This window comes from Schistocerca americana, chromosome 1 (genome assembly GCF_021461395.2).
Source record: "Schistocerca americana isolate TAMUIC-IGC-003095 chromosome 1, iqSchAmer2.1, whole genome shotgun sequence".
Lineage (NCBI taxonomy): Eukaryota > Metazoa > Arthropoda > Insecta > Orthoptera > Acrididae > Schistocerca > Schistocerca americana.
In genome coordinates, this window is record NC_060119.1 from 448,146,875 (window position 1) to 448,159,959 (window position 13,085).

Below are 13,085 nucleotides of genomic sequence, written 5' to 3' on the forward strand. Positions count from 1 at the left end.
TACGATAGTGGTGGTATCTTTAGGGAAAACCTGAAGGAAAATATGATGTATCCAGTGATCTTTTATTGTTATACGAACGGAATGTATAGATGACTTTTATATTCAACAATAAATACTAGTAGTCAGCCGTCTTCAGATCTTATTCCTCCGCAGAATTTTATCTAGAAGGGGCGAGATAATAAAACTGGGGTGTTTTTGTAAATGATACGACACGTTTCAGAATGTACGTATTGTACTGTATCTCGGTTGATAGGTTTCCATTGAAGTTCTTTTGTGTGCGTAAGTTTGACTCAGAAATGGCAAGCTTATTTCATTATAAAATATGTATTGTTACATCGTTCATATTAATGTGCGTGCCACCTTTTTAAGTCAACAAACTAAAGTAACATTGCTATTATAATCAGATCTAGGGTATTCAACATGTTACCCTGAAGAAAAACATTATTCATTGATCAATGACATTATGTTTTTGTGAAAATTAAAAATCTGAAACATAAGATAACTCCTATAAGACATCAACAAATGCGTAAGAAAATGTTGAATGTTTATTCCTCAACATGGAGACACAAAAATAAACTTCAATTAGTTACACTATTGCCTGTTAAGCTTGATAATGCTGTATATGTGATTTAGTATGATCGCAGACGATCATTTCTGTAAATACGGTTAAACTTCATAATAAACATGACGTTTATGCCCTCGGATTCCGGGAGTCAAGTGCACCCATTTCCAATGACCACCCCTCCGCCTCCCCAACTCACCACCCCCTTTGTAAGCGGACGAGTAATGGCGCGAGTGTACAACATTTTTTTTGTGTGTGTCTGCGCTACTAAAATACGATGTGTTACTCAAGGCAGTGGTCTTGATCTACGTGCAACTAAACAGTCTAATTAAGTTTTTGCATCACCTTTCATCTGTTAATCAGCCTTATACAAATTGGACCATTCTTACGTTTGAGCATAAAATAGAGTTTCAATGCACATTTCTGGCGTGCTAACATCTTCTAATCGTTTCAGAGACGTCGATAGTAGCTGTGCTTTTATGCTTTCACCCGTAAAGAGAAGCAGGGCTGTCAGCTACACAAAGATGTACGATTTTAAGTAAAGGCACTTCCACCACGAAAGCTTCATTTCCATAGATGTATGACGAATCAGAAAGGAAACCTTGAGGTGGGTATGACAATCCTATTCCTCCAACTATTCTTGAATAACAACAAAGATGGGTCATTAGGGCGTTTTGTAGCTCTTGACCGTCCTAAGATAAAATTTCTGAGCGCCAAATCTTCGGTTATGCATAATACCGCAGAAGTATTAATGTTACCCACCCGGACATCTGTGTGTTTCCCGCCCTCGTCTCCCAGTCGCATTCTGTCTCAGGCTTTAGGCTAAATGTTACCAAACCCATTCAACTATGTTGGCTAGAGCAAATCTACAGGACTCCCGTGATAACTTTATCCAGAACGTAATTTATGTTCTTCAATTTTTTGCTGTGTCATTACGTTTTCCAAATATTTTTAAACCACTGTATACTATAAAACTGAGTCCCTAGGTATCAGTATAGCCATATGAAAATAAAACATAATTGGTGTAAGTGGAATTCTGTGGTACAAAGTACAGAGAAATAATCAAAAAATATTTGCCACAGTAAAAATGGAGGAAGAAGGAAGCTATTGCACATCAGTGAGAGATCAGCTGTAAAGCACTGCAAAAGTTACGGTGGGTTGAAAAGTAAAATTCCCTTGAAAACAGAAACCTTGTAGCAGGAATTTGTAACAAGTGGACTTAGAATAAGAATCTGTTCACTCAATCGCAACTACATGAGTATTCAACTGTGCATGCGGGTTCTGATCCTAAAGTAAAATGAATGTAGCATAAAATTCGAAAGAATAAATAAATCGTAATTTAGTATTGGTGAACCAATAAAGTAAGGGCAGCTGAGAAGAAAATGTTGGAGAAATCAACGGGGGATCCCAGCTGCATAAAATATTCCGCGTTATCTATGACGTTAGACGAACAGATATCAAAGTGGAAGTCACTCATAAACAAAATCAATAGAAAGTTGAATCATGCAAAAGTTATGTAGTTACATCTGATGTGCAAAGAAATGTTTTTAAAATCACTTTACATTTCGTAGTTCTGAAGTGACGTTGACTAAGTGATGTTTGACTTCTAGTGTAATAATGTGAGCAGAGTGAAAGAGTTTGCAGAACCTATAGTGTAATAAAATTGTTTCTTGGAGATACAGATTGCACACTGTATATTTTTGTGCATTCTGTGTTAATTAAAATATACATTGCGACACAAGAAAACTAAGCACCAGTACACATGGTAGGATATCAATGTAACTTCGTACATGTATACATAATGAACGAGTGTGTAAATTATTAGAGTTCCAAATCTTTGTGATAGATGTAAGGGCCACCAGAATGCATTAGCGTTGCTTATTACGAAATCTAATCGCTAATGGACTGAGGTCAGCTGTTTGCGACACCTAAATTCGAACCTGGATTTCCCGCTTATCAAATGGTGTCGACTAATCACTTCGCCTAGCCGAGCACGCCTTCAGGACTGATCCAAAACTTACTACAACTGTAATCGTCAGAACTGTGTGTGTTCCACCTGACATTCATGCATGTCAGAAGGAGACTTTAATGTGAAGGTACAGACACCTGGTAAACACATACATTGTTAACTATCGATAGTGTTGTTTATGTTTATTGTTGTTACTGGGGCTGGAAATGTATATAAGGAGCGTGAACAACGAAAGATGTTGAGTGATAACTGTGAAGGACATGTAGATGGCATGTACTCGTACGAGATAGCATTATCAGCACCTAACGGAATTTTAAGAGGCTTCTCAGTTGGTCGGATGTCCGCCCCCGGTAGCTGAGTGGTCAGCGCGACAGACTGTCAATCCTAAGAGCCCGGGTTCGAATCCCGGCTCGGTCGGAGATTTTCTCCGCTTACGGACTTGATTTTGTGTTTTCCTAATCATCATCATTTCATACCCATCGACGCGCAAGTCGCCGAAGTGGCGTCAAATCGAAAGACTTGCACCAGGCGAGCGGTCTACCCGATGGGAGGCCCTCGTCACACGCCATTATTGTTTGGTCGGATGGGCGAATCGTGCAGTGTCAATTTTTGTGGGTGATCGGATCTGACACTGGCCCGATGTTAGACTGCATGAGTATGTAAGGGCAGGCCCATTCGTCGCTAAGGTCCCTGTGCCATGCAGAGGGTATATCGATGGTATCTTGGGTATCGATATACCCATGGTTACAAGCTACGAAGGTATTTGTTGCGCGGTAGATGTCAGAGGGGGTTTTGAGGAGAGTGCGAGATGGAGCGTTCAGGTACCGGGCAGTGCCGCGGTGCCTGGACTGATGACTGCCGGTGGCGGCAGTCGACCTTGCGACAGCAGGGAGGGGAGGCGCGCATAATTCTGTTAGCACTGACAGAACTGGGGCAAGTCCGGGCTACTCACTACTACTCTCGTGGAATTGCAAGCTTAATGAAAAGCTCACTTTTGGAAATACATGAGTGTCATCCCTTTTCAGTGTCACAATGATGAGGACGGCCTGCTGTAAGTGCATCGTCCAGTTTATTGCTTGAGTGTGAATGGTCAGATATTTTGAGACACGATTACGTGCAAGAATTGCACATTAAGCTGTATCAGTGAAATGTTAGCTCATACCTAACACCAGTCATTTCCAATATATAAATTATATTGAATTTTGCCCTTGGAGGCGTGTCGTGAATACAGTTTATTGTAATAATATTTTGTGGCTGTGTCTAACTGCAGTTGTATGTTTCAGGTGACTTTTGTTTAATTTTGTCCCAAAGTGCACGAGTCACTGATCTGTGCTATATTTATGGGTCTATTGTTCGCACGAAGTTTGTGAATGTTCAGGCACACTGTATTATCACAGGAGTGTGTCCGTGGTGCCAGTACTTCGTGCTAAGGGGAGTGCATTCTGTTCTTTGTAGTTTACTTAATTGTTGTGATTTGCTGTGTGCTCCCGTTTGCGTGCGAAAGCACACTTGTAACTTAACGAGTGTCAGTTGAGCAAAGGCGGTGGTTGGTCGTTGGCTCAGTTCAGATTTGTGCATCGTCCGCGAAGTCCTGCCTTGTAGCGCGACGTGTTCTCTCTTCGCCAGTATTGATAACTGTAATGAAGATGCTTATGCATAGGCTTGTTGTGCTCGGGTTCAGGTGACCGGGTGAGTAATTTCCTCGAGTAGTATTTAATATCTTGTTTTAAGGCTAAGTAATATCTTTTCAACTGTGGACGTTCTACCACCTCAGTTAAAACTTACGCCTTACTCAAAGCGTATTCTGATATTTGATTGCGCCACTGAAGTAATTGGCCTTAAGCTGTTATTGCTAAAGCCCCCAAGTGGAATGATGATTATTCTTGAATTTTGACGATTGCTTTAATATTTGCACTATATCTGACGTTTGGTGTTTCACAGAAAGTTATATTCTATTGAGGCGCAGGCTGTGTTACATTATTTTCCACGGCTGACAAGAGAATTATTTTCTTTTCCTTAATAAGAATGAGGAGGGGACACTTTCTCCTTTTAATGACGCCGCACCTCATGGGTAGTTAATGTATTATTTGCGATCATTTTAATTAAAGATGCAGTGTTTCTTTAAACCCTGGGGTGACGTACGTCACATTTAAGCTATATTGTACCTTCTAATTCTGTTTAAGTAAATTTATGTTATCTTAAAAGTGATATATGTCACTCTTAGCCACGTTGTCTTTCTTGCTTCTGCTGCGCAATTACTGTATCTTAAGAACGACATATCTCAAGTTTTGCTGTTTGGTGTCTTTGATTCGGTTTAAGTAGAATCTTGTCTTTCTAGTTGGAGGCATACGTCACGTTTTGGTGGATTTTACTTTTATGCTGTTAAAGTAAACGCACATGTTCAAGGACTTTGATGCTGTTAGAGTAAATTCCCGTTTTGTTTAAGGGACACTCGTGTCCGTCTGTGCTTTAGAATATTAGTGTTTAGTAAACTTTGATGGATTTCGGCCAATGATCTGGGCTAGAATAATTAATATTTTGATTAAAGAGATCTTTTAATGGTGTCTTTGTACGAAAGTGCCGCGCGGGATTAGCCGAGCGGTCTGGGCGCTGCAGTCATGGACTGTACGGCTGGTCCCGGCGGAGGTTCGAGTCCTCCCGGGCATGCGTGTGTGTGTGTGTTTGTCCTTAGGATAATTTAGGCTAAGTAGTGTGAAAGCTTAGGGACTGATGACCTTAGCAGTTAAGTCCCCTAAGATTTCACACACATTTGAACATCTTTATACCAAAGACGAAATTTTGCAAAAGGAAAATTTTTAAATTGTTTGGTCTGTTGATTCAAATGGCTCTGAGCACTATGGGACTTAACATCTGACGTCATCAGTCCCCTAAAACTTAGAACTACTTAAACCTAACTAACCTAAGGACATCACACACATCCATGCACAAGGCAGGATTCGAACCTGCAACCGTAGCGGTCACGCGGTTCCAGACTGAACCGCCTAAAATCGCACGGCCACACCAGCCGGCTTTTGGTCTATTGTTTGCATAAAATTTTTAGTTAATTAATTGTTTGTTTAGACCAGCACCTTACCACTCCGCTCACCCGCTGTTCCGCCATTTCAGTCCCGGTCAATCAGGTCTGATTATCATACTCTTAACGAACCCCTTCAGAACTGCGCCCGTCAACCAAGAACAAGTTGCAGGTGGCAACTAGAGATGGGCAAAACTGTTCTTTTCAGAGATCGGGTCAGAACTCTTCACTCCCTGAAATGAACTAGCTCTTTTTCATGACTCACCACTCATTCACAATAGAAAATAAATGGAAGGCACATTGCCCTTTAGACTTTGTTTATTCCAGTACTATACCTGTATTTTGATCTTATTTGATCCTATTTTGAAGTAACACAGATAATGAGTAAGAATTTTGTACTGTTTATTGAAATTTCCATGATATGACAAAGTTTTTGATTATTGATTTATTTTGCACTATTGTGGTTTTGGCTTTGTAGCCATTATCATGGTCAAAGGTGAAATAGTCATAAAATATCCGACGTCTGAATGATTGTAATATTGTGACAACAATCATTCAGACATGTCAGACATGTAATAAATATTTCACCTTTGCATGTGATAATGGCTACAAAGCTAAAATAGCATGCTGATAACGACACTTTTCAGTGCCCCACAGAACAAACCTCCACATCTAAATAGTGATAGTGTGAAATGAAGCAATAATGAAACTTAATCAAATGGTTGGATTTTCATCCATAAATTACAGTATGACTGCAGTCCACAATGAAGGAAAAATCACTGATAGGTTTATATTACATCCTGAGTCACTTTGAGATAGAAAAGTTATACATTCATCTGGTGGAAAAAATAAAAATATTACAATAAAATTCTAAGTATTTTTATCAGGTAGGGAAATTTTGAATATAAGACTGATTCATATTATGTAAACAAACTTTAATTGCATAAAAAGTAACATACAAAAACTGTAATATATTTCAGTATGCACAGTCGACACACACAACGAGTATATGTTATGTTAAGAGGAGTCGTCAGGAACCTAATCTGATCAGTTTAAACAAATAAAAATAAAATAAAAACAAATGATGTATACATAATTATGTAATATACATACCGGTATTACTACGAAGAACAATATCCAGTAGAGATGAACTCCGATGCAGAGGCGCTGAGTCAAGCAGGTCGAGCCGCGAGCTGTATTACTGCGTTAACTAAGACTGCAGAGACCAGAGTGACACCTGAGTTGCTTTGCTCAACGCTCTGACTAGAGTCGAGAACGGAGGGATGAGCGTTGAGCGGGTGAGTTCCGAGGGTGGGGGGAGCGGTGAACTGCCACCAGTCACCCGCTCCGAGACAAATCGTCCATTCTCTTGCGAGCAGGTTGTTGCAAGTAGTTCTTATGTTCTCCACTAGGAGGCTCTCTGTCCTGTTGCTCGCATCAGCTGCCCAGAGGGCAGGACGTGCGACTGAAACGATCGCCGATGGAGTGCGATGCTAAGTAAAGGTACGCCAGACACTGCACGCGGCAGAGGAGGCACAGAGACGGCACGGCATATGTGAAACACAAAATCCAATGGGGCACTGCACAATGCAGGCAGCCAAGGCAGAAGCAGGGCAGAGGCCGGCGCTGGCTGTGTTGTGTGGCGTGCAGTGTGCTCTGACCAGCAGAGGCACCGCTGATATGCGCTCTCTCTCTCTCTCTCTATCTCTCTCTCTCTGCTGTGGGAAACGTTTGGAGCTACCGTTATTTTTTTCTGAATCGCTGATTGTTCATTCCTTTGAAAAATTCAACTCTATGAATCAATTCAGGAGCGGATCCCCCATCTCTAGTGGCGACTATTTGGAGGCGTGGCAGATGGATGGTGTATCAGGAGGCACTCTCCCAGTTCGCCACTTGCCGTTGCCTCAGGAAAGAGGAGGTGGTTGTAACCTGTGTATGCCGGGGGGCACAATAAAAGAAGAGTGACCTTTAACCATTTATTTCTGCAAAATAGATCTCCTCTTTACCTATGCTACTGCGATCCTCTGTAGCAGCATGTCCGGGTGCGCCGCGAGCGCCCGGCAGCTACTCAGGAAGTGGATGATGCGTCTCCACCCTCCGCACTCTAAGAAGATGGCTTACACATGCCGGCCTATGAGGTCTTCGATCCCTCCCGCAACTGTGACTCAACTCTGCTCTCTGAACCGCGATGACGGTTGTCGTGTGGTCGAGAAGTGTGCCGACCCTGGCCTGCCGTGCAGGTAGGTCCCGTGTCAGGAACACTGGTGTCCTGGCCCAAGTCGACACGGAAGACCCCCAGGTCTTCCCATGTGCATTGGAAGCTGTCAGCAGCGCTGAACTCCCGACTGGTGCTTACGGTGACGAAGGCGCGTCTCCAGCGGCTGTTGGCGGTGTTGAGTACGAGCAGCAAATCTGCAACAGACTTATACACAGCGTTAGTACCGTCCCAGGGAATCTAGTACGCGTGTCCTGTACGCCATCGATCCTTCTGACCAACTGCCTTCTCAATTCAAATGCTGGAGTATTTATAGTGTGAAATATGAGCTGGTGTTGTCCCAACGTCACTTGTAATGATTGCATAGGCTTTCCTAATACGGATGTATCTGCGATTCATATCACACCCTATTTACTCAACACATTTGTTATACCAACAGACTGGTCCGTAACAACATTCAGTACGCCTTCTTGCGTTAGCGACGCGGCCTCTTGCTTCACGTAACAAGGTGACGAGATACTTCTCAGTGGTATTGCTTCACTAAGTTTCTGCTGATGCTAGCCACGCAGTTCGCCGCAAAGCGCTGATGTCCTGTTTTGCACCTAACGTGCCAACGCGATGAAACGCTGCCGTTTCGTTTCAAGCTTGTTGACACTCCCGCAAGGAAAACAAAGTGAACGGGGTCACGCAGTTACGAAATTCTGCGGCCAGCTACCTGATACAGTGTTGGTACCTAACAAAATAAAGGACTCGCTACAACATTTTCTGTCATCCCGCATCGTCGGTCGACTACTAGCAGCAATCAGACTAGGGAATAACCATCGGATGCGCATGCTGACGAGTGCAGATACACTGTCTTCAGCGACGAATCGCGATTCTGCACTACCATGGCTGATAATCGTCGGATACACTACTATGTTTTGAAGAGGTACAACGGAGCTGCTCCCGGCATAATGATGTGGTGGACCACCATGTATGATTTCGCGTCACGGCTAGTAATGAGAGGGAACTCGAACGGCACAACGTTATGTCACGGAAATCTTGCGTTCCGACGTGTTTTATCACACCCGGCAGTACATCTGTCTACACCTACATTTATGCTCCGCAAGCCACCCAACGGTGTGTGGCAGAGGGCACTTAACGTGCCACTGTCATTACCTCCCTTTCCTGTTCCAGTCGCGTTTGGTTCGCGGGAAGAACGACTGCCGAAAAGTCTCCATGCTCGCTCGGATCTCTCTGATTTTACACTCGTGATCTCCTCGGGAGGTATAAGTAGGGGGAAACAATATATTCGATACCTCATCCAGAAACGCACCCTCACGAAACCTGGACAGCAATCTACACCGCGATGCTGAGCGCCTCTCTTGTAAAGTCTGCCACTTGAGTTTGCTAAACATCTGCGTAACGCTATCACGCTTACCAAATAACCCTGAGACGAAACGCGTCGCTCGTCTTTGGGTCTTCTCCATCTCCTCTAACCCGACCTGGTACTGATCCCACACTGATGAGCAACACTCAAGTATAGGTCTAACGAGCGTTTCGTAAGCCACCTCCTTTGATGATGGACTACATTTGCTAAGGACTTTCCCAATGAATCTCAACCTGGCATCCGCCTTATCAACAATTAATTTTATATGATCATTACACTTCAAATCGTTCCGTACGCATACTCTCTTTTTCAGCAGGACAACGCCCGCGTACTCATATCACGTATACTTAGGAACTTCTTCGAGATGCTGAGGCACTCCTGTGGCTGTAAATCTACTCACAGCCGTCCTTCATACAAAATGTGTGGAACCAGCACTGACGTAAACTCCGTCCCAGTGCTAGTGTTGTAAGCCGGCTTGTCTCAGGGGAGTACATAATTTCTTTATGACACACTTCCCAACCTAGTCAGTGTATGCATTGAGATCAGAAGTAGTGCAAAGCATACTGAAAGGTAGGCTCGTACGGCCAAGCACTTTGTAAATTAACATGATTTTGTAATCACTGTAATAGCATTACACTGCCTGCTCAACTCGTAAAGTTTTATTGTCTTTCCTCCTCCCCTTCTGGGAGCTTCACTTTTTTGATAAGTAGTGTACTTCAACGAACAAGAAATTGCAAGTCTACACTCCTGGAAATGGAAAAAAGAACACATTGACACCGGTGTGTCAGACCCACCATACTTGCTCCGGACACTGCGAGAGGGCTGTACAAGCAATGTTCACACGCACGGCACAGCGGACACACCAGGAACCGCGGTGTTGGCCGTCGAATGGCGCTAGCTGCGCAGCATTTGTGCACCGCCGCCGTCAGTGTCAGCCCGTTTGCCGTGGCATACGGAGCTCCATCGCAGTCTTTAACACTGGTAGCGTGCCGCGACAGCGTGGACGTGAACCGTATGTGCAGTTGACGGACTTTGAGCGAGGGCGTATAGTGGGCATGCGGGAGGCCGGGTGGACGTACCGCCGAATTGCTCAACACGTGGGACGTGAGGTCTCCACAGTACTTCGATGTTGTCGCCAGTGGTCGGCGGAAGGTGCACGTGCCCGTCGACCTGGGACCGGACCGCAGCTACGCACGGATGCACGCCAAGACCGTAGGATCCTACGCAGTGCCGTAGGGGACCGCACCGCCACTTCCCAGCAAATTAGGGACACTGTTGCTCCTGGGGTATCGGCGAGGACCATTCGCAACCGTCTCCATGAAGCTGGGCTACGGTCCCGCACACCGTTAGGCCGTCTTCCGCCCACGCCCCAACATCGTGTAGCCCGCCTCCAGTGGTGTCGCGACAGGCGTGAATGGAGGGACGAATGGAGACGTGTCGTCTTCAGCGATGAGAGTCGCTTCTGCCTTGGTGCCAATGATGGTCGTATGCGTGTTTGGCGCCGTGCAGGTGAGCGCCACAATCAGGACTGCATACGACCGAGGCACACAGGGCCAACACCCGGCATCATGGTGTGGGGAGCGATCTCCTACACTGGCCGTACACCACTGGTGATCGTCGAGGGGACACTGAATAGTGCACGGTACATCCAAACCGTCATCGAACCCATCGTTCTACCATTCCTAGACCGGCAAGGGAACTTGCTGTTGCAACAGGACAATGCACGTCCGCATGTATCCCGTGCCACCCAACGTGCTCTAGAAGGTGTAAGTCAACTACCCTGGCCAGCAAGATCTCCGGATCTGTCCCCCATTGAGCATGTTTGGGACTGGATGAAGCGTCGTCTCACGCGGTCTGCACGTCCAGCACGAACGCTGGTCCAACTGAGGCGCCAGGTGGAAATGGCATGGCAAGCCGTTCCACAGGACTACATCCAGCATCTCTACGATCGTCTCCATGGGAGAATAGCAGCCTGCATTGCCGCGAAAGGTGGATATACCCTGTACTAGTGCCGACATTGTGCATGCTCTGTTGCCTGTGTCTATGTGCCTGTGGTTCTGTCAGTGTGATCATGTGATGTATCTGACCCCAGGATTGTGTCAATAAAGTTTCCCCTTCCTGGGACAATGAATTCACGGTGTTCTTATTTCAATTTCCAGGAGTGTATTTGCATATCTAAGTGTCTGCTTGCTAAAAATTGACTGCATGCCCAGCTGTGTGAGACTGAGTTGCCTATACACTCTGACCAACCCTGTATGATAAGATGCAGTTTGATGCCGTATGTAGTTGTACCGTTGTCATTTGCAGCTGTTTAAAATAACTAGTTCTTTAGCAGTTATCATGAGAGCCAGTGGCATAAAGCTCGTTAATTCAACAATTACGCATCCTGTAGATCTCTGTTCTTTTTAAGATATGGTGGGTGTAGAGCTGAACCCGTTTGCCTGTTCAAATAAATCAAAATGTGACAAGACTAAATCCTACAGTTTATTTAGAGTCTAGACTATCGACAACAGAATTTATTGGAGCCGATTTATATTTTTTCATGTAATTAATATGATTTGTCATATTAACATGTAACTTTATTTTTTAGTATCATTATTACATAAATACACACCATATTTGAAGCATTTTTCTCAATTTTAGACGATCATGTGCATGTATTATTGAACACATACTTAATTGTTGTGCAATGTTACATTTTGATTTCTTGCTTTGCAAGATATTTTTTAATTTGTTAAATACACATTGTCTGTATTTCTATGTAAACATAGTTTTTGCTCATGATACACAGTTTCCAATAATTTACGCAAATTCTGCCATACCTCAGTTCTTTTTCTGATATACACACATCATTAAAAGTTTTGCATCACCTAGGTTCCGAGAATTCCCGAACCTGTATAGAAAACTGCATTAGAGATCAACATAAACACCATTTCCGCCCTTTTCATTGCTCATGACAACCACACATTGCATGTTGTAACACGATACAGCGAGACCTTCAGAGGTGGTGGTCCACATTGCTGTACACACCGGTACCTCTAATACCCAGTAGAACGTCCTCTTTCATTAATGCCTGCCTGTATTCGTCGTGGCATACTATCCACAAGTTCATCAAGGCACTGTTGATTCAGATTGTCCCACTCCTCAACGGCGATTCGGCATAGATCCCTCAGCATGGTTAGTGGGTCACGTCGCCCATAAACAGCCCTTTTCAATCCGTCCCAGGCATGTTCGATAGGGTTCATGTCTGGAGGCCATGCCGGCCACCCTAGTCGAGCGATGTCGTTATCCTGAAGGAAGTCATTCACAAGATGTGCACGATGGGGACGCGAATTGTCGTCCATGAAGACGAATACCTCGCCAGTATACTGCAATATGGTTGCACTATCGGTCGGAGGATGGCATTCACGTATCGTACTGCGCCTTCTGTGACCACCAGGGTCGTACATCGGCCCCACATGTGTCTAAGGCGTTCGGCGTGACCAATTTGCCTCCAAACACGTCTCCGACGATTGTCTGGTTCAAGGCATATGTGACACTCATCGGTGCTAATCCTAAGCGGTCCATTCGTCATGTTGTTGGGCCCATCTTTATCGCGCTGCATAGTGTCGTGGTTGCAAAGATGGAACTCGCCATGGAGCTCGGGCGTGGAGTTGCGCATCATGCAGCCTATTGCGCACGGTTTGAGTCATAACACGACGTCCTGTGGCTGCACTAAAAGCATTATTCAACATCATGACGTTGCCTTCAGGGTTCCTCCGAGCCATAACCCGTAGTTAGCGGTCATCCACTACAGTAGTAGCCCTTGGGTGGCCTGAGCGAGGCATATCATCGACAGTTCCTGTCCCTCTGTATCTCCTCCATGTCCGACCAACATCACTTTGGTTCACACCAGGGACCAGGCACAAAGTAACGATGCGGACGCGATCGAACCGC